This window comes from Ornithorhynchus anatinus, chromosome 9 (assembly GCF_004115215.2).
Source record: "Ornithorhynchus anatinus isolate Pmale09 chromosome 9, mOrnAna1.pri.v4, whole genome shotgun sequence".
Lineage (NCBI taxonomy): Eukaryota > Metazoa > Chordata > Mammalia > Monotremata > Ornithorhynchidae > Ornithorhynchus > Ornithorhynchus anatinus.
The window spans coordinates 21842482-21864133 of record NC_041736.1 but is presented as its reverse complement, the minus strand read 5'-3'; the positions used below and the strand labels follow the sequence as shown (position 1 = coordinate 21864133).

General features: G+C 52.1%; 1 long non-coding RNA gene and 1 other non-coding gene across 2 annotated transcripts; both read left to right on the top strand.

Moving 5' to 3' along the window:
- Positions 1–1178: 1178 nt before the first annotated feature.
- Positions 1179–1316, top strand: LOC114814410. Its single transcript, XR_003762208.1, has one exon. It is a non-coding gene; the product is annotated as a small nucleolar RNA SNORA7 (small nucleolar RNA).
- LOC114814351 lies at positions 1313–6426 on the top strand. Its single transcript, XR_003762147.1, has 3 exons — positions 1313–1400; positions 4485–4615; positions 6274–6426. It is a non-coding gene; the product is annotated as an uncharacterized LOC114814351 (long non-coding RNA).
- The last annotated feature ends 15226 nt before the right edge of the window (positions 6427–21652 follow it).

Below are 21652 nucleotides of genomic sequence, written 5' to 3'. Positions count from 1 at the left end.
AAATATACTAGATTGAGAACGCTATTAATATATTGTGTTTATCGAGAGCCCTAAAGGATAATATTGGGTCTTGAGAGGAATTTGGTCATAAAAGATCAACTGATTTTCACAGGTTTTCTCTGTTTTTCCCCCCCTCTATTTCAGCAATCTCCAATTGTTCCCGCCCAGGCAAAACATCAGTGTGTCTTTAATAGTTTATGACTGCCTTGCTGCCTTTATGCTTGTGATAGGATAAAGTCTGGTGCTTTGGGGTTAATGAATTCCTTTTCTCCTTCTAGCCACTGGCAGTTTCTTGTATCTCCTCCGGCTCTGGTTCCCACCCCCGACCTTCTCCCCCTGCCCGGTTTGGGGAGGGAGGGATGGATTAATCGTATTTATTGAGTGCTTACTGTGTGCAGAGCACTGTAGTAAGCGCTTGGGAGAGTACAGCGTAACAATAAACAGACACATACCCTGCCCACAACAAGCTTACAGTTCAGAGGAGGGGAGACAGTAATATAAGCAAATAAATGACAGATATGGACATAAGTACTGTGGGGCTGGAGCGGGGGCGATGAATAATGTTGGTATTTGTTAAGCGCTTACTATGTGCAGAGCACTGTTCTAAGCACTGGGGTAGATACAGGGTAATCAGATTGCCCCACGTGAGGCTCACAGTCAAACCCCATTTTACAGATGAGGTAACTGAGACACAGAGAAGTGAAGTCACTTGCCCACAGTCACACAGCTGACAAGTGGCAGAGCCGGGATTCGAACCCATGACCTCTGACTCCCATGCCCGGGCTCTTTCCACTGAGCCACGCTGGGAGCACGTCAGGGCGACTCGGGAGTGGGAGAAGAGGAAAAGAGGGCTTAGTCAAGGAAGGCAGCTTGGAGGAGATGTGCCTTCAATAAGGCTTTGAAGCGGGGCAGAGTAATTGTTGGATTTGAAAGGCAGGATATGGGCAAGAGGTCGGCCGTGAGACCGAGATTGAGAGCACGGGCCTAGGAGTCAGAAGGACCTGGGTTCTAATCTGGCTCCACCACTTGTCTGCTGCGTGACCTTGGGCAAGTCACTTCACTTCCTCTTTGCCTCAGTTACTTCATCTGTAAAAGGGGGATTAAGCTGCGAGCCCCATGTGGGATCGGGACTGTGTCTAACAGTCACTGTCTGATTCAATGTATCCACTCAGCCCTTTCCCCTCTCAGGGTCGCACCTGGAGAGTTTCCAGTCCTCTGTCAGTCTCGACTATGGGAGGGAGAGTGAAGCAGAGGCCTACCCATTCCATTCCTAGCTTGGCCAGTGGCTAGCGAGTGGAAGGCAATCTGCTACAAATCGAAACTCATCTGTCCCGGACAGCAGCGGCACGGGAGAGAGTCGAGGGCGGAAACTCGAGTTAACTGCTTGAGAGGAGGCCACGGTAAACCGCTTCTGTATTTTTACCAGGAAAACTCTGTGGATACACTACCAGAACGATTGCAAATGGAGGTGGGGAGGGGTTGGGGAGAGAATAACCCTTTCCCAAATCAATCCTGTGCTGCCTAGAGCATATTAGCTCACAGTTCTTTTTACCCCCACATTACTCCCCTGACGATTTCCGTGATCCTCTGAGACATTCTCCGTGTCCCTCTCCAACACACAGAGCACCAGGAAAAAGTTAGCTCGGCGGAGGGTCGTGGGAAGAAGAGGGCCTCGAGGGAGAAGAGTAGACCTGCTTCTACCATTTAGGAAGGAAGAGACTGATCTGAGGCAGATCGGCTTCCGCCTGCTTGCAAAGAAGAGGGTTGGGATGGCAGTGAGGTTTTTAGGGGATACTCTTTTACACTGGACCTTGCTGGCAGGATGGGAATCAGCCAGGAGAGGACATGCCCATCTTTATATTGAATTTCTTGTTCTCTCTCCTGCTGAAGTTCTCGTCGGGGAATGGGGAGGTCAGATCGGAGTGACCCTGGTCTGCCACACTGAGAAACACTTAACTTGGGGAACCTGCTCCATACCGCACTTCCCCTCCGGCTGCTGGGGCCAGGATCTCTTTCTCTGGAGGAATGTATTCAAACACGGTGCCAGTGCTCTGGGGAGCACTTTGGGGAGGGAAAAAAGAAAGCATTTGTGGGATTTTTCCTCATAGCTGTGGTTAGTTTATGTGGAAAACCTGACAGCAAATCACTGACTGACTCATCTGCTTCAGTGCGCAGTCATTTCGAGGTCAGTTGATTTGGTGCTTGTGTTGACCAATTTTGAATCTCCTGTGGGATTCCAATTTTGACCTCCGACCTCCTTTTCCAATACCTTAGCCCACCATGCACCTCTGGCCAGCTGCCACAATCCCAGGGCCTCCAGGAAATTTGGGGGAAGTCCGAAGAAATCAGGTGAAGGAAAAAGCAAGACGTTTAATAAGTAGGATTGAGAGCTCTTTATGGGCAGGGAACGTGTCTGCCAACTCTGCCGAGAAGCAGCAAGGCCTAGCGGATAGAGCAAGGGCCTGACAGTCGGAAAGACCTGGGTTCTAATCCCGGCTCTGCCATTTATCCTCTGCCTGACCTTGGGCAAGTCACTTCATTTCTCTGTGCCTCACTTGCCTCATCTGTAAAATGAGGATAAGACTGTGAGCCCCATGTGGGACAGGGACTGTGTCTAACCTTATTAGTTTCTATCTACCCAGCCCTTAGAACAGTGCTTGACACATACTAAGTGCTTAACAAACACTATTATTATTATTATTATTACTGTATTGTTCTCTCCCAAGTGTTTGGCACCCTCGACACCCACTACGTGTATTGTATTCTCCCAAGTTATCAGTAAAGTGTTCTGTACTCAATACACACTCAGTAAATACCCTTGATTGATTGATTTTCCAGCTGGTTTCCCCCCAGTGAACCTGCATGGCTCAAGGAGTGGCTCGGATTCATGATCTAAAGACAAGGCAGGGGAGTTTTGGCCACTTCAGAATTTAAAGTAACGGTAAACTTGAAGGCAGGGAATTCCGGGATTCCCTGTTTACAGACAGCACATTAAACTGACACCAGTGAATATCATAAGGACTGATGGACTACTTTTAGTTTTTTAATGGTGTTCACTAAGAGCTTACTATGCGCCAGGCTCAGCTTACTGAGCACCGGGGTAGATGTGAGGTTGGACACAGTCCCTGTCCTACGTCGGGCTCACAGTCTTAATTCCCATTTTACAGGTAACTGAGGTACAGAGAAGTTAGGTAACTTGCCCAAAGTCATAAGGCAGACAGATGGAGGAGTCGGATTAGAACCCGGGTCCTTCTGACTCCCAGGCCCGTGCTCTATCCAATAGGCCACCCTGCTTCTCTTTGCCGGCTTCAGACTTTTCAATCTATCTGAAAAGTTAACTCTGCCTCGATATATTTCTCCTCCTTCCCTATTTTACTAGACTCTTACCCCTTCCAAACACTCTCACACACAGACCACCTTGTCCTTAAAGCTATGAGGTTTAAATTATTAAAAACCCTATAAGAATATAGCCTTGATTATCCATTACATTGTTTCCAATTCTAATCTCCTGTTACCCCAAGTCCCTTAATTAAAACTGGAGCAGTTTAAATCATTATAATGATATTTTGGGATTCTATACTTTAATTGCAATTATATGATGAATATTTGATGCCATATATTTGTCGGGCCACCAGAAATAAGCACCGCAATTCCCCAGAAGACATTTACCACAGTTTAAAACCAGTAAGGCCTTGATTAAAAGGATTAGGAAATCGGATACAAAATGCAACTAATTCCAAAGGGGAAATTCAAGGTCTTTATTCCAAATACCTCTTTGAAAAGAAAATACCAGTTTTTAAAAAGAATGAAAACCGGAACAGGCCTGGGATTTTCATCAGGAAACGATCTAGTTTACGTTAGACGGTTCGTTACTGTGAAGTCGCTTTGGGGACTGTTTAAGAAACGGCTCAACCCTGTGGTCCTCTTGCAAGATAATCGGCTGGATGGCCCCACATCTTCCACGTCTGGGAGCAAATCCTTCATCATCCCAGGCAGGACCCTGTCCTCGGGCCCTTGAGCAAAGCCCAAATGACTAATTTCAAGAAGGGGTGGGAGAAAAAGGGCACAATCTGAATGGTCCTCCGAGAGTCATTAACCGAGCCCCGGATTATGTGGGCCGAATTCATGTCGTATGGCAGGAGAAGGAGAGAGCAGGGAAGAAGGGAGCGACTGGGCATCCCTCCTCAATCTCAGCGTGCCTTGAACCTGACAAGAGAAGGCGACACCAGGATCCCGTTGACACACTGGGTCGTGAGTCCTCGGCGGTCAGGGGTTCCCTGCAGGAACCTCCATGATCCAGGGAAAGAGGGCTCTCGTGATCTCGTTTCTTAATACCGTTACTGATACACACTTCCCCTGACTCAGAAGTAAGCACTGGGTAGCATGTGGTGGAGAGCTCATTATATAATAAACGAGCATCTCTTATGCACTGGAGAACTCCCTGGATAATAAAAAGGATGAAATTGTGATTTTTTTTACCTCAGCGTTATTCAGATTTTTCTGGGCGATTCAGGGACGGAAGCGATTCAGAAAATCCACGGCAGGCTGAATCCTTCTCCTTTTCTTCCACTTCCTTGATTCTCCTCTTCCAAAGGAAATTTGCAAGCCAGGACAGGTGAGAACTGAGAATCCACTGACATTGTGGTTGGATACTCTGACATTACCGGGCTGGGATCACACCTGCCTACCTACTCTATTCTCCCAAGTGCTCACAGTCTTAATCCCCCTACTACAAAGGCACGGAGAAATGAAGCGACTTGCCCCAGGTCACACAGCAGACAAGTGACAGATCGGGGATTAGAACCCAGGTCCTCTGACTCCCAGGCCCGGGCTCTATCCACCAGGCCATGCTGCTTCTGCAGGAACGCTGCCGGTAACTCTTATCTTTTCTGGTAGCCTGCTGGGAAATCATGCCTGCCATTTCTGCCTTGAAGCTGAGCTTGCCAATTTGATGTGAAAAGCCAAGCCATTTCCAGAAGTCAGAGGAAGCCCGGTCTTTTAATCAATCAGTCAATCAATCGATGACATTTATTGAGCATTTGCTATTTGCAGAGCACGGTAATAATAACTATGGTATTTGTTAAGCGCTTACTATGTGTCGGGTACCATACTAAGCCCCCGGGTTGGATGCAAGAAAATTGGGTTGGTACAGTCCCTGTCCCATTTGGGGTTCCCAGTCTTAATCCCCATTTTACAGGTGAGGGAACTGAGGCAGATAGAATAGTATTAATTACGGTATCTGTTAAGTGCTTACTCTGTGTCGGGCACTGTACTAACCCCTGGGGTGGATACAAGCAAATTGGGTCGGACACGGTCCCGGTCCCACGCTGGGCTCGCAGTCTTAATCCCCATTTTAATGATGAGGTAACTGAGGCCCAGAGAAGTGAAGTGCCTTGCCTAATCCCGGCAAAGTAGCGGAGGCAGGATCAGAACCCAGGTCCTTCTGACGCCGGCCCGTGCTCTATCCACTAGGCCACGCCGCTTCACCGAAAAGGAAGGTCATCCCGAGACCCGGAGGGTCGGGAGATGATGGGATGGTTCTGGATCTCCTCCTCCACAGGCTTTCTACCAAAGGTGATGATTCTGCAAACCTCCTTCAAGCTGCACCATCCTAGGGGCGTGAGACAAACTGCTGCAGCAGACAAAAAAGCCACCTGGAATCCTAAGGCAGCTACAGCTGCGGCCTATATTTATGCTAACTCAGGTGACAAAGGCAGCATATGCCTCTGGCCCTTCCCAGTTTCCCTTCTCCGGGAGGGAGTCGGTCCATATTCCGCAGAACTAGAATTCCAATTTACAGAGGGGTAGGTACTCTTCTGGGCTCGTTCAGTTCAATCCTCAAGATTAAGCACAAACAACTATTCTCTGAAGAGAATATCCGCGATTCATTCCTTCATAGCAGCGCGGCCTAATGGGTAGAACGTGGGCCTAGAGTCAGAAGGACCTGGGTTCTTATCTTGTCTGCTGTGTGACCTTGGGCGAGTCACTTCACTTGAGAAGCAGCGTGGCTCAGTGGAAAGAGCACCGGCTTTGGAGTCAGAGGACATGGGTTCGAATCCCGGCTCTGCCACTTGTCAGCTGTGTGACTGTGGGCAAGTCACTTCACTTCTCTGTGCCTCAGTTACCTCATCTGCAAAATGGGGATTAAGACTGTGAGCCCTGTGTGGAACGGGGACTGTGTCTAGCCCAATTACCCTGTTTCTACCTCAGCGTTTAGTACAGTGTCTGGCACATAATAAGCTCTCTCTCTCTTCTCTCCATAAAATCACCCAGACGCACCAAAGTTAGGACCCTAATGGGCCTCCTGTGACAGCATAAGTGGAGACTGAGTGGACCTGAGATGAATCACTCTCTTTGCTGTGGGTGTCTGCCTCTACCTGCGAAAAACAGCGTGGCTTAGTGGAAAGAGGAGCCCGGACCTGGGAGTCAGAGGACCTGGGTTCTAATCCCTGCTCCACCACTTTCTTGCTGTGTGACCTGGGCAAGTTATTTCACTTCTCTGGACCTCGGTTACCTCATCTGTAAAAATGGAGATTAAACACCTGTCCTCCCTCCTCTCATTCATTCATTCAATAGTATTTATTAAGCACTTACCGTGTGTGGAGCACTGTACCAGGTGCTTGGGGAAGTACAATACAATAATAAAAAGTGATATTCTCTGGCCACACTGAGCTCACAGTTTAGAGCCTGTGGGATAGGGACTGTTCCCAACCTAATTAACTTGCCCCTACTCCAGCACTCAGAATGGTGTTTGACACCCAGTAAGCCTTTAAAGAATGCCATTCTTTTAAAAATAATCCCCGATGAAACCCACCCCCGATGGTAAAATCTCGCAGATTTCACCGGCCTACGTGCCCGAGCCGTTTTGGGAAAACGGTATCGGCCGAGACCCTTCTCAGACAACGTTCTCAGATTTCAGCAGGAGAGGGCAAAGGTGAAGGCTCAGTTTCGGAGGAGTGCTGCCAGACGTCCACTCTTCCCCCGGACCGGGCTGCACGGAAGTGATGAGGACGACGGACCCTGACAGCCCATCTCCAACCGGATCGATGTCCAGTCCTCCGTTGGAGCTCCGCAGATGGAGCTCGGCTCGACGCGCTGAGCCACCGTCCGGCCCCGTGGCCGCGGGGGTTGAGGCATGAGCGTGGGCCGCGGTGACTTCTTCCGTCCAGGCCTGGACAGAGTGCCGGTCCAGGACGTCTTTGGACGGGCCTCTTCGTCCGGCCGGCCTCTGCTCTGCGGTCCGGCTGCGGCGGGCCTCTGCTCGGCATGTCTGGTGGCTGAGGGGGCAGCCCAGGATTGGGATGTGGATGCTGGTTTCTGGCTGCCTCCTCCTCTCTGGACTCCGGCTCCCAAGGGACAGCAGTCGCCTGACGGTTTCGGCGGCGTCTCCGGCGGTGAGTGTCCCCCAGGTATCCCGAATGCCCGCCACAGAGCCACCCGGGTGGCGGAGAGAGGACGGACCCCGGGGCCCCAGAGGGACAAGAGTAAACTCTGACAGAGCTTGGCAGCACCATAAATTTTGAAAGCGTTTATTCTGTATTCCTAGCAAACACGAATCTTCATCTTAAAGAGCATTCACGCTGAACTCGAAAGCCAATCGGAAGTTTGGGAGAAGAGCTAAGTAGCACCTTAATACATATAATATTGGAAATTCCCGATCTATGAAGGCATTTCTCCCCATAGTTATTTGCGCCTAGATTTTGCAATATTGCTTTAGCTAGACAACGAAGGCTTGCAGAAGAACTTAATTGGAATTCCCTTCTCCTCCTCTTCCCTCCCTTCCCTTTTTTTTCCCCTTTTTTTCTCCCTTCTCTGTTTCCTTTTCTCTTCCGCCCTCCTATCCCAAAGTACAGAGACAGATGCTTCATTTTTAGCTAATGGGAAGGGGCAAACTGTAAAAGAAAACTTCAACTTCCATAGCACCGGCCAGAAGAATGAACTGTCTTTCTCCCAGCTGGGGCAAAGCCAGCCCTGTGGGGCATCTGAGGAGAAAATCCAGGTCTGAAGAGGGTGGGAGGGTAGGAGATAGAGCCCTGGAAATGTGAGGAGGGAAACTTCCCCAAGTCGCCCCTTCCCAGTTCTGGCTCCCCGAGTACCCGCCCGCTGCTCCTCTTATTCATTCATTCAATCATATTTATTGAGTGCTTACTTTGTGCAGAGCACTGTACTAAGCATTTGGGAATGTACAATACAACAATAGGTAGGGCAATGATGAATCTCAGCTGCTGGGTAAGGGGCACCAAGATGGACACAGGCTCCCACTCTCTTTGACCTACTGGAAAGAGCACAGGCCTGGGAATCGGAGGAACTGGGTTCTAATCCATCCATCAGTCATACTTATTGAGTGCTTTCTGGATGCAGAGTAGTCAGTCAATAGTATTTATTTGAGCACTTACTGTGTGCAGAGCAAGGTTCCCTGCCCACAACGAGCTTACAGTCTAGAGGGTACAGCAGACATTAAAAGATAGAAAAAAAATAAAGCACGGATATGGACACGAGGGCCGGGGGTCTTTGCCCGGTTCTACCACTTGCCTGCGGTGTGACCTTGGACAAGTCACTTGGTTGCTTCACTTGGAAAATGAGGATTCAATACCTGTTTAACCTCCTGCAAAGCCTGTGAGCCCTCTGTGGGACAGTGACTATGTTCGACCTTACTACTTTGTTACTACCCCAGAGCTGAGTTCTGAGTGCTGAGGCGCTCATTCATCCATTCAATCGTATTTATTGAGCACTCTCTATCTGCTCTGCACTAAGCGCTTGGAAGAGTACAGTTGCCAGGCCACAATGAGCTTATAGTCTAGGGCATATAGTAAGGGCTTAACAAATACCCCGATTATTATTATTACACACATTGCACACTCCCTCCCTCATCCTGCACCCACCTGGCCATGGTTTTTTGCAGGTTCAATGGATTTCTCGGTGGCTCAAATGGCACCATCCTGGGATGATCCTAAAAACCCAGTCCATAGCCGAAAACCAAAGAGGAAAGACTAGCACCTTTAGAAAGGACACGGTGACACAAGCCGCGGGGCTGCGGGGCCAGAGCATGGGCCTGGAAGTCAGAAGGATCCGGGTTCTAATCCCAGTTCCGCCACTTGTCTGCTGTGTGACCTTGAGCAAGTCATTTCACTCAATTCCCTCATCTGGTTAATGGTGACAAAAGCTGTGATCACGGACACACACACGGACCGTGTCCCACCTGTTTACCTATTATCTACTACAGTGCCTGGCACATACACCACGGAAAAAATAATGCGGTGCAAATCCATATTTGCAATCAGCATCAAGTTCCAGACTGCACTGAGAATGGCAACAGTATGGTGTTCAAATCTAATTGCCAACAGTCAAAATAAATGCCCAGATAATTAAGAGTGGGATCAGGAGGTTGTTTGAGAGAAGAGGAGACAGCCCTCTAGGGCTGCCGTTTTCTGCCTTCAGAGAAAGCAGGTGGAGGGCGAACCTAATTGAGCAACAATTTTCCTGGAAAAACAGATGCCGGCAGTTTTTAGAATAAAAAAAAGCCGCAGGCAATTAAATTAACCCAGGAAGCCCAAGCCAGCATAAGTGTTGCTGCTTGTAAGAGAGTCCTTTGAGGGCATCGGGATTTCCCGTCAAGTGACAGGGTTGTTTTCTGGGGGAAGTGGGAGTGACCATCCAGGGGTCAAGCTGCCCCGCTCGTTGGGATTTTCAGGACAAGGCACCCAGAGGAGGTCAGGGCAGCTTCTTGAAATGGCTGCTTCTTCCCACCCGAACAGTCAGGCAGTCGTATTTATTGAGCGCTTCCTGCGTGCAGACCACTGTACTGAGTGTCTGGGCGAGTGCCATATAACAATAAACAGACACGTTCCCTGCCTACAGCGAGCTTACAGTCTAGAGCGGGAGACAGACATTAATATAAATGACAGACGTGTGCCTAAGCGCTGCGGGGCCCAGAGGGGGGATGAATAAAGGGGATAAGTCAGGGCGACACAGAAGGGAGTGGGAGAAGAGGAAAGGAGGGCTTAGTCAGGGAAGGTAACCCCCAGGTCACCCTATTCAAAAAAGGTAATTTCAGGGAATCTTGCGGGGTAGTGGGGTGTCCTTGAGGGCAGGGATGGTTTCTACCAACTCTACTGTTTTGTACTTTCCCAAAGGCTAGGTACAGGGCTCTGCGCACAGGAAGCAGCGGGGCCTAGTGGAAAGAACATGGGCCTGGGAGTCAGGGGACCTGGGTTCTAATTCCCGCTCTGCCATTTGCCTGCTGGGTAACCTTGGGCAAATCACTTCACTTCTCGAGGCCTCAGTTCCCCCCTCTGGAAAGTGGGGATTCAACACCTGTTCTCCCTCCTACTTTTTGGTATTTAAGTGCTTACTATGTGCCCAGAACTGTTCTAAGCACTGGGGTCGAGACAAGGTAATCAGGTCAGACACAGTCCCTGTTGCTCATGGGGTGCTCAGTCTTAATCCCCATTGTACAGAGGAGGGAACTGAGGCCCAGAGAAGTGAAGTGACTTGCCCAAGGTCACACAGCAGACATGCATCAGACCTGGCATTAGAACTCACGTCGTCTGATTTCCAGGCCCGTGCTCCTTCCCTTAGGCCACACCACTACTACTTAGAAAGTGAATCCCATGTGGGACCTAATTTGCTTGTCTCTACCCCAGAGCTTAGTACAGTGTTTGGCACATAGTAAGCGTTCAACGGATACCATACATAAAAGAGGAACATTTGTGGCAGCTGAATGAGAACTTTGCCCTCTACGTCGCCATCCCAATCTTGAGACTTTTTGAGACATGAATGAGTCCCAGTGACTCTAGAACTGGGAGATGGGACAAGCCCTGAAATTTGAGGACTCTCTGACTTAACCTTTGTTCACCCTCGCTAAGTCACTGGGAAGAGGATTTGGGGGTGTGGTAATAAAATCAAGGAAGTGATAGCCCAGGACTTGGCAGCATTCAGAGGGACCCTAAATGGGTTAGGTTACAGGAGTCTGGCCTGAGAGGAGAGAGGGGTCCAATCTTTAACATATAAAGATCTAGGAAGAATTTAGGGAATCCCCATTTGCCTATCAATCTGCTTTCTGAACCAAGGCTATTATTGCTTTCTGCAATATAGCTCAGTACAGACAACAGAGGGTCTTGGGAATATAAGTTTTTATGAGGAAAGGGTAAAAAAAAAAAAAAACCTGAGCTTTGTCCCCCTGGGAGGAAAGAACACACTAAAATATTTATCTTTACAACTCAAGATAAACAGATCAACCCAACAGGTTCTTTGCAAAGAGCAAAGGCTAAACAAAAATGCTAATAAACACGAAAGAGTAAAATCAACAGCCTATCACTGTCTAGAACTTTCCCATAAAACAAAAAGGAAAGGGAGAACCAAATCCAAGGGAAAAATTACCAAAGGAGCTAAGCAGGCCATTCTTTTTTCAAAGAAGCTTTATGATTCATATAAAAAGTTCCATCTGAGAGAGAAAAAGAACAGAATCTATCCTGAAATGAGACAGAGATTTAACAGGGAGCTTTATTTCATTTCCCTCCCAGCTTCCCCATCCGCGACTGTGCCACAGACAAATAGCGACACACATTTTTAAAATTTAAATACATTCTGGTGGGGGGAGGCAGGAGGGCAGAGAGGAGAGAGGCAGAAGGTGAGGTTAAATATAAATTCACTCCAGATTAACGCTATGGTTTCCGCAGTAGGAGACTCACACTGTTTTCCTACTTTGATTTTGTTCCTCTAGACTGTAAACTCCTTGAGGGGAGGGAACATGTCTATCAACTCTGTTGTACTGTAGTAATAATAATAATAATAACAGTACTTGTTAAGCACTTACTATGTGCCAAGCGCAGTTCTAAACACTGGGGAAGAGGAAGTTAATGAGGTTGGACACGGTCCCTGTCCCACCTGGGGCTCATAGTCTAGGCGGGGGTGGAAAACAGGTATCAATCCCCATTTTCCAGTTGAGTAAACTGACACACAGAGAAGTTCAAAGACTTGCCCAAATGAGGTAGTTAAATGCCTAATCCCGTGCTAAGTACACAGTAAACACTTAACTACCGTTATTGTTATTATTGTTACAGAGCTCTGATCTTCTGATTGTTGTTTCAGGGTAATAGTTTACAGAAACTCACCTGAAAAACATCCCCAAACGCTCCTTTGGTTTGGTAGAAACGTTTCCCTTGGAATTGCCTGAGATATACGTAATCAAAACAAAGATTAGGGTGACAAGAAGAGGCCAGGTACCCATAATTTCTGCAGAGTTGGAAAATGTTTTGATCATGACATCTAGCAGCATAATAACAGTAATACTAATGTTGGTATTTGTTAAGCGCTTACTATGTGCAGAGCACCGTTCTAAGCTCTGGGGTAGATACAGGGTCATCAGGGTGTCCCATTTGGGGGGTCACAGTCTCAATCCCCATTTTCCAGATGAGGTCACTGAGGCCCAGAGAAGTGAAGTGACTTGCCCACAGTCCCACAGCTGACAAGTGGCAGAGCCGGGATTTGAACCCATGACCTCTGACTCCCAAGCCCGGGCTCTTTCCACTGAGCTAATCTCCCTTTCTTGGGGAACCTCCAGTATGTATAGAATCCTCAATTTTCGAGGGCTGAAATTTAGCCTCGTGGACAAGTACCGTTAGAGCAGTCTCAACCATTTTGCCGGCCCAAAGTTTCCCTTGGAAAAAGTCGCCAAGGGAATCAATCGCATAAATTCAGAGTTCTTTTCTACTTTCTCGGCATAACTTGGTCCCTCATTGGGTGAGTCAACGATCCACTTACAACAGTAGAGGTATTTAATCTCACTCTGTGGAGAAGATAAAGGAGGTTTCCCTGGCTCTCTTCCCTGCACTCACCAAAGGAGAGAAGTAAAGGAGAGGCCTTGGATGATCAGTGTTCAGGAATAATAATAAAGATGGTATTCGGCAAGCATTTACTATGTGCCAAACACTGCTCTAAGCACTGGGGTAGCTACAAATGAATCAGATAGGACACAGTCCCTGTTCCACCCGGGGCTCACCGTCTTAATCCCCATTTAACAGATGAGGTAACTGAGGAGCAGAAAAGTGAAGTGCCTTATCCAAGGTCACCGGGCAGGCAAGTGGCGGAGGCGGGATTAGAACCCAGGCCCGTGCTCTATCCATTAAGCCTATAAGTAGCCTATCTTATCCCAAAATATCTGATAGCGCAAGTCTGAGTCGAACTATCTTTGGGTGAAAATAATAAGAATAATGACGATATTTGTTAAGTGCTTACTATGCACCAAGCACTGTTCTAAACGCTGGGATAGCTACAAGATTATCAGGTAGTCCCACGCGGGGCTCACAGTCTTGATCCCCATTTTACAGATGAGGCGACTGAGGCACAGAGAAGTCACCCAGTAGATTCCCTTAGTCTGAGAGCTCTATGTGGGACAGGGACTGTGTCTGCTCCGATTGTATTGTTTTTACCTCGGCGTTTGTCGTTTAGTAGGAGCTTAACAAATATCACAATTATTATTCCCCTCTGGGGGTGGTCGGAGAGAGACCGGGCAGGGAAGAAGGGCAGAAGAGATAAATCTGGTTATCTCATCTAATCAGCTTGGACACAGGCCCTGGCCCACATGGGTTCGGGGCGTTCACCCCCGATTTTCCCGACGAGGGGACAGAGGCCCAGAGACGTGAAGTGACTTGCCCGAGGTCACCCGGCGGACGGGTGGCGGAGCCGAGATTAGAACCTGGGTCCCCCTGGCTCCCAGGCCCGGGCTCTGCCCACTAGGCCTCGCTGCTTCTTCTGGTTCGGCCGCAGAACCGGGGCTGAGAGAAACATGGGGGCACACCTGCCCCCAGACCCTGCTTGGTTAGGCAGCAAAAAATCCTTTCTCATTGCCTGTGCTATTTAAGCGGCTCGTATTTGGCGGAAAACACGTCGCTGCAGATTCTCTAGAGGTTCTTCTGCTTGACGTCACGTTGCTAGCAAGGCTGGAGACGTCGCCCCGTTCGTGTCGGTCTCTGGTGTTCAAGGATGAAAACCAGCCCCTCTCTGATTGTGCTTCGTGAACTATTTTTGACCGTGTAACTTCAAACACATGTTCTTGGGCCTTCTCCAGCCCCGCTGCAGGACTGCTTTGAGCAGTGGCATAGTGGCAAGAGCACGGGCCTGGGACTCACGAGGTCATGGGTTCTGTCACTTTGTGTGCCGTCGCTTCGCTTTTCTAGGCCTCAGGTACCTCCTCTGGAAAATGGGGATGTGGAAAATGGGGAAAATGGGAGTGTGAGCCCCTCCTGGGACGGGGACTGTGTCCAACCCGACTTGCTCGTATCCTCCCCAGCCCTTAGTACGGTGCCCGGCACGTAGGAAGTGCCGCACGAATACCAACATCGTTATTATTATTATCGTGTGACGGCAAGCCTTCTGACCTCCCGCGTTCTGACCCTGTCTATAGGCTGAAAAGAGAAAAAGAGAGTATAGACCAGAAGAGAAAAGTGCTCTCGGTTACCATGTGGACGCCAAAGCTCTAAACTGTGGACAAGTCACTTTACTTCTCTGTGCCTCAGTTATCTCATCCGTAAAATGGGGATGAAGACTGTGAGCCTCACGAGGGACAACCTGATGACCCTGTATCTACCCCAGCGCTTAGAACAGTGCTCTGCACATAGTAAGCGCTTAACAAATGCCAGTATTATTAAAGAAGCATTCATCCATTCATTCAGTTGTATTTATTGAACGCTTCCTGTGCGCAGAGCACTGTACTAAGCGCTTGGGAGAGTGCCAAATAACAATAAACAGACACATTCCCTGCCCACGGGGAATTTACAGTCTAGAGGGGAAGACAGACGTTGATATAAATAAATAAATCAAAGCAGCTAGAGAAGCCGCATGGGACGGGCCCGGGAGTCAGGGGACCTGAGTCCGAATCCCGACTCCGCCGCTTGTCTGCTTTGGGACCTCGGTCAAGTCACTTTGCTTCTCTGGGCCTCAGTTACCTCATCTGTAAAATGGGGATTAAGACCGTGAGCCCCATGTGGGACAGAGACTGGGTTCAACTGGACTTGCTCGTGTCCCCCCCAGCACTTGGTACAGTGCCTGGCACATAGTAAACACTTAACAAATACCACAATGATTATTATTATAATAAAAAACGATCGATGGTACTTATCGAACCCCCTCAGGGGTGCAGAGTGCTTAGGGCAGAGGCACTAAGGGTGATAGCCGAGCTCACCGGGGACAGGGAATGTCTCCGTTTATTGTCACTCTCCCAAGCGCCAAGTATAGTACTTTGCACCCAGTAAGCGCCCAATAAATAGGATCGAATGAATGAATGGATAAGGACGAGGTATGGCCCTTACCGACCCTAAGACAGTGGAGAAGAGAGGTCACAGCCGAAAACCGAGGCTGAGAAAAGGACCGAGAGCCATCAGGTAACGGCCTCGGATATGTTCCTTGAGGAGCTTTGGAAGGCCGTCACACTGGGGGTGAAGAAACTTGGTTTAAACGTGATTCCTAACAGCCTTGATCTGCTCCCGGGGTGGAGAAGGAATCAGTAGAAATAGCCACCCAGACAATTTAGCTCCCCTTATGAGAACATGGGCCACACAGACACAGGCTCAAGAGACCTACTTATTTGCACGAGCTGCCGGGTAGCAACGGAGGGGCAGATTTCACATCACTGGGATAATACGACGATGAGGAACGTCGACTCGAACAATAAGCGCTCACACTTGATTTTATTTTCCCCACCCCCTTGCTCTCTCGGAGCCCTGTGCCTACCCTATACCGGTCATTATCCTTCACTTCCTAAAAGGAGGTTCCGGTAAAATATTAGACCCTGTGGGGTCTTAGATCGTTCACACGATGTCGAGACAGTGTAGCGCTACACGGCATTTGCTCTCTCTGCACGAGCCAGGTTCCCAAGAGAAGAAAATTAGGCCAGTTAGAATATCTTGTACCTGTTTTGCGCTTCTTGTGGATGGTGAGGAATGTCACCCCTGTGCTTCTTCCCTGCCTCTCGGTCTCTGGAGGAGAAAACTCAGTGTGGGGAAGGATTTAGTTGTAGGGTGCACAGCCCAAAGTGGGAGAAGCAGTTCTGACATGTAAATAATAATCATAACGTCGGCATGTGTTGAGCGCCTACTGTTTGCCGAGCACTGGAGCAGAAATAACTAGGTCCCCCATGGGGTTCTAAGCGGGAGGGAGAACAGGTATTGAATCCCCGTTTTTGCAGGTGAGGGAACCGAAGCACAGAGAGTTGGGGTTTTTTTAAATTAGGGACGGCTGTTTTATGGTATTTGTTAAGTGCCTCCTATGTGTTTGGTACTGCACTGAGCGCCGGGGTAGATATAAGTGAATCAAGTTGGACTCGATCCCTGTCCCATATGGGGCTCGCAATCTTAACCCCCCTTTGACAGATGAGGGAACTGAAGCACGGAGAAATGAACTGCCCCAGATCACACAGCAGACAAGCGGCAGAGCCGGGATCAGAACCCAGGGCCTTCTGACTCTCAAACCCCCAGCAGAGCGTGCCTACCGACTCTGTTATATTGCAGTCTCCCAGACACTTCGTACGGTGGTCTGCACGCAGTAAGTGCTCGGAAAAACGGGTGGTCGACGGACTGATTGAGGTGATCTGTTTTCTGCATCACCTAAAGAAGGGAAAACAGCTGGTGAACTTGAGGAGCACCTCTCCAACTTCACCTGCCGAAAACCGGAGTCGGGGCATCTGACGAGAGGTCTCTCGGCTCCCGGTATTCACTTGCCGGCTCTGGATTGCCGACCTCCCAGGGCCTGACAAAATATTTGTGGGCAGTGAAGGCCACCTGCCCCTTCCCCCCTCAAATCAATCATATTTATCGAGTGCTTCCTGTATACAGAGCACTGTACTAAGTGCTTGGGAGAGGACGATGTAACAGAGCTGGTAGACGTCTTCCCTGTCCACGACAAGCAGGTGTTCTTGTAGGCGCTGTTCTTTTGCTGCATTTTTTTGAAAACTGGTGTTTGAAAAGTTGGGCCTCTGCCATATGGCAGGCTCACAAAGGATATTTGTTCAAAAAAAAAATACCCAAATGAACGTTGGAAGATGTCGGTGCCGGGAGATGAATGTGTTTCTGCCAGCTAGTAAACCGATGAGGACTTCTCAGGTGAGAAAAAAAAAAGCGGGGCTTAAAAGTCCTATGGATACCTATCAGAAGGGTTTTAAAGAACGCTCCGTCAAACGAGAAGCGGTGTAGCCAAGGGGGAAAGAGTACAGGCCTGTGTGTGTGGGGGGGGGGGGGGGGGGGATGTCGTCTGGCTGCTGTATGACCTTGGGCAAGTCACTTAACCCCTCTGTGCCTCAATTTCCTCATCTGTTAAATGGGGATGAAGTCCTACTCCCTCCTTCTGAGACCAGGAGCCCCATGCGGAACATGGATTGGGACCAATCTGATCATCTCGCATCTTCCCCGGGGCTTAATAGTAACTTAACTTCTGTGCCTCAGTGTCCTCATCTGTAAAATGGGCATTAAGACTGGGAGCCTCACGTGGGACAACCTGATTCCCCTATATCTCCCCCAGCGCTTAGAACAGTGCTCTGCACGTAGTAAGCGCTTAACAAATACCGATATTACTATTAAATTCTTCACAAACTAAAAGAGCTCAAGTGCTAGAAGAGCGAGGTCCCTTCCACTAGTCTTCACCCGGCTCCCCTCAGCCTCTCTCTCTCCTCGGCTCTTGATAATATTGGTGGTATTTTTTGGGTTTTTTTAGAATTTACTGTATGCCAAGCACGGCACTAAACTCTGGGGTGACTGTGATCACACAGTCAGGTCAGTCCCCACGTGAGGCTCAGCGTCTAAAGGAGAGGGAGAACAGGTATCGGCTTCCCATTTTACCGATGGGAGAAGTCTGAGACACAGAGAAGGTAAGTGACTTGTCCAAAGTCTCCCAGCTGATACACGGGAGGGCCGAAATCCAAACTCAGGACTTAGTCTCCGTCGAATTGAAGACGGTGAGTCCCACGCGGGGCAGGGACCGTGCCGACCTAATTGACTCACTCCTCCCCCGGCGCTCAGAACAGCGTCTGACACAGAGGCAAACCCAGAACACGAACCAAGGCCTTCTGACTCTCAGACCTGGTCATTTTCCACCCGGCCAGCCTGCTCCTCATAGTCCCTCCATAAAGTCCCCAAGGAGGACGGCAAAGGATCTCCGATAACCAACCTCGGCACTGCCTCAGTTCCCTCATCTGTAAAAAGGGGGATGAAGACGGTGAGCCTCACGTGGGACAACCTCATGACCCTGTACCTACCCGGCGCTCAGAACAGTGCTCTGCACCTAGTGAGCGCTTAACAGATACCAACGTTATTATTCAAAAAAAAAAAAGACATCGTTTCCCCGGGGGGAACTGCTAGTTTATGGATGTAGGGGACAGAGGGGTTGCCGTTTCCAGTCCCTGAACCTCTGAGCGAGTGGCAAGATGCCCCGGGGCGAGACACTCAGATTTTCCTGCCTCTTTTTCCACCGTGAACAGGTGCTTAAAGGTGTCAGCCGTAGCCAATGCGAATTTGCAATTCACGACCCGACGCGTGGCTGGGGAGGAGCTCTGGGAAAGAAGGAGGCTTTTAAGAGTCAGGTGAGGCAGTTCTTCCTCTCCCTTCCGGGCCCGGGCAGGGAATATCGCTTTTCCGTTGGGGTTGTTCTACTTTCCCCGGCGCTTAGTACAGCGCTCTGCATACAGCACTCCATAAACTGCCATTATTCTCGGCTGTCCGTCTCCCCCGAGTAGACCGTCAGCCCGTCAGACGGCAGGGACCGTCTCTAGCTGTTGCCGACTTGTTCACCCCAAGCGCTTAGTACAGTGCTCTGCACATAGTAAGCGCTCAATCAATAGTGTTGAATGAATGAATGAATGAATAAGTGTGACGGAACGAAGAGAGAGGTGGCAGAACGACTCAGATAGAAGGTCCTTCTGCCCTTCCAACACCACCGACCAGTAAGTGGCATGTACTACGGCTTTAGTGTGTGGAGAGCGCTATACTGAATGCCGGGGGAGAGTATACTAGGACGCTTTCCCTGCCCACAGCGAGTTTACGGGCTAGAGGGGGAGATGGACATGAATATAAAGTTACAGAAGGGAGCGGAAAGAAAGGAAAGTAGGGCTTAGTCAGGGAAGGCTTCCGGGAGGAGAGGGGCCTTCAAGAGGAGGAGAGCAGTGAGGCGAAGTAGGAAGGGGGCGAGGTGATGGAGTGCTGTAAAGCCACCGGTGAGGAGTGTGTTCGTTTCATTTCATCGACTGGATTGGAGCGCTTCTCCGGCTCCCGGGGTTGTCTGGCCTCCGGGATTCAGGGACGGTTCACTGCGTGCAAAGCGCCGGACCCAGCGCTCGGGGGAGATAGATTCCCCGGCGTGCTTTGGAGTCGGAGGTCATGGGTTCGAATCCCGGCTCGGCCGCTTGTCAGCCGTGCGACTGCGGGCAACCTCTCGGTGCCTCAAGTCACCCCCTCCGGAGAATGGGGATGAAGACCGTGAGCCCCCCGTGGGACGACCCGATTCCCCCTGTGTCCACCCCGGCGCTCAGAACAGCGCTCGGCACCCGGTAAGCGCTTAACAGGTACCAACGTTATTATACCCCCCCCCCCCCCCCAGCCCTAAACGGCGATATGCCCTGCCCACAGCGAGCTTACGGTCAAACCGGCGGGGGAGACGGGCAAACGTGTAAATAAAGAAGATGACGGCGACGTACACGGGTGCTGGAAGGGCGGGGGAGAGCGAAGGGATCAAGTCGGGGCGGGATGGAAGTGAGCGGGGGGCTGAGGGTTCCGAGCTCTAGACGGTGGGGCCGGGACTGTCACTTTTCCAGTGCTGCAGCGTGCTCAGCGCTTGGCACCAAGTGTTCAGCAGGGCGCTGGGCACCCAGTAAGCGCTCTGTAAATGCGACTGAACGGATGGGGTAAAGTGGGGCTTTAGTGATTGTGGTCTTCTGGGAGGGCCTCCTGGAGGAGGTGCGCCTTCAACAAGGCGCGGGAAGAGGAGGTGTTTGGGGGGGGGAGGGGGGCTGCCGTGGTGTCTTGTCCGTCCCCCCCCATCACTGTCGCTAGGGGGCGGGCCAGTGCCGGCTTGTGCCCCCGGGGCAGTGTCGCCAGGGGGCGGGGCGGCGCGGGGAACAGTGATTTATCCTCCCCCCGGGGCGGGGCAGTGTCGCTAGGGGGCGCTGCGGCGCGGGGCGCGGTGTCTTATCCTCTCCCCGGGGCGGGGCAGTGTCGCTAGGGGGCGGTGCGGCGCGGGGCGCGGTGTCTTATCCTCTCCCCGGGGCGGGGCAGTGCCGCTAGGGGGCGGTGCGGCGCGGGGCGCGGTGTGTTATCCTCTCCCCGGGGCGGGGCAGTGCCGCTAGGGGGCGGTGCGGCGCTCCCCCGTCCGTCCGTCCAGTCCGTCCGTCCGCCCGCCCGCCCCGTGCGCGCAGCTCCGCGGCCGCGGGCTCCACCTGTGCGGGTGGACACGCAACGCTGCGCTCCCCTTCCCTCCCTCCCTCCCTCCCTCCCTCCCTCCCTCTCTCTCTTCCCCTCCTCTCCCCTCCCCTCCTCCCCCCGCCCTGTTGCACGGAATCCGCGCACGCACAGACCCACACCGACACCCAGACAGACAGAGGATCCCCCCCGCCGCCCGCGGCCCCGATGTAGAGGCAGCGAGGAGGAGAGAAGCGCAGCCACGTGCGGGCCGCCGCCGCCGCCGCCAGGTAAGTCCGTCCGTCCGTCCGTCCGTCCGTCCGCTGCCCGACCCCTCGGCTCCCCGCTCCTCCCTCCGCCTCCCGCCCTCTGCCCCGTCCGGGGGTGGCAGGGCATGGGGGGGGCCGTCCTCCGGGGGGGGTGGCACGAGATTGGGGGCTGCCCTCCTGGGGTGGTCCGGGATGGGAGCCGCCCTCCGCGGGGGGCAGGGGATGGGGCTGCCCCCCCCCCCCCCCCGAGGGTGGCAAGGGGTGGGGGGCTGCCCCCCGGGGGTGACAAGGGGATCGGGCTGCCCCCCCGGGGGTGGCAGGGGATGGGGGTCGCCCTCCCGGGGCGGCAGGGGATGGGGGTCGCCCTCCAGGGGCGGCAGGGGATGGGGGTCGCCCTCCCGGGGTGGCAGGGGATGGGGGTCGCCCTCCCGGGTTGGCAGGGGATGGGGGTCGCCCTCCAGGGGCGGCAGGGGATGGGGGCTGCCCCCGAGGGTGGCAGGGGATGGGGGTCGCCCTCCCGGGTTGGCAGGGGATGGGGGTCGCCCTCCCGGGGCGGCAGGGGATGGGGGTCGCCCTCCCGGGGTGGCAGGGGATGGGGGTCGCCCTCCCGGGGTGGCAGGGGATGGGGGTCGCCCTCCCGGGGCGGCAGGGGATGGGGGTCGCCCTCCCGGGGTGGGAGGGGATGGGGGTCGCCCTCCCGGGGTGGGAGGGGATGGGGGTCGCCCTCCCGGGGCGGCAGGGGATGGGGGTCGCCCTCCCGGGGCGGGAGGGGATGGGGGTCGCCCTCCCGGGGTGGGAGGGGATGGGGGTCGCCCTCCCGGGTTGGCAGGGGATGGGGGTCGCCCTCCCGGGGCGGCAGGGGATGGGGGTCGCCCTCCCGGGGTGGCAGGGGATGGGGGTCGCCCTCCCGGGGTGGCAGGGGATGGGGGTCGCCCTCCCGGGGCGGCAGGGGATGGGGGTCGCCCCCAGTGGCTGGCAGAGGGCGAGGGGCAGGGAGGGCGAGGA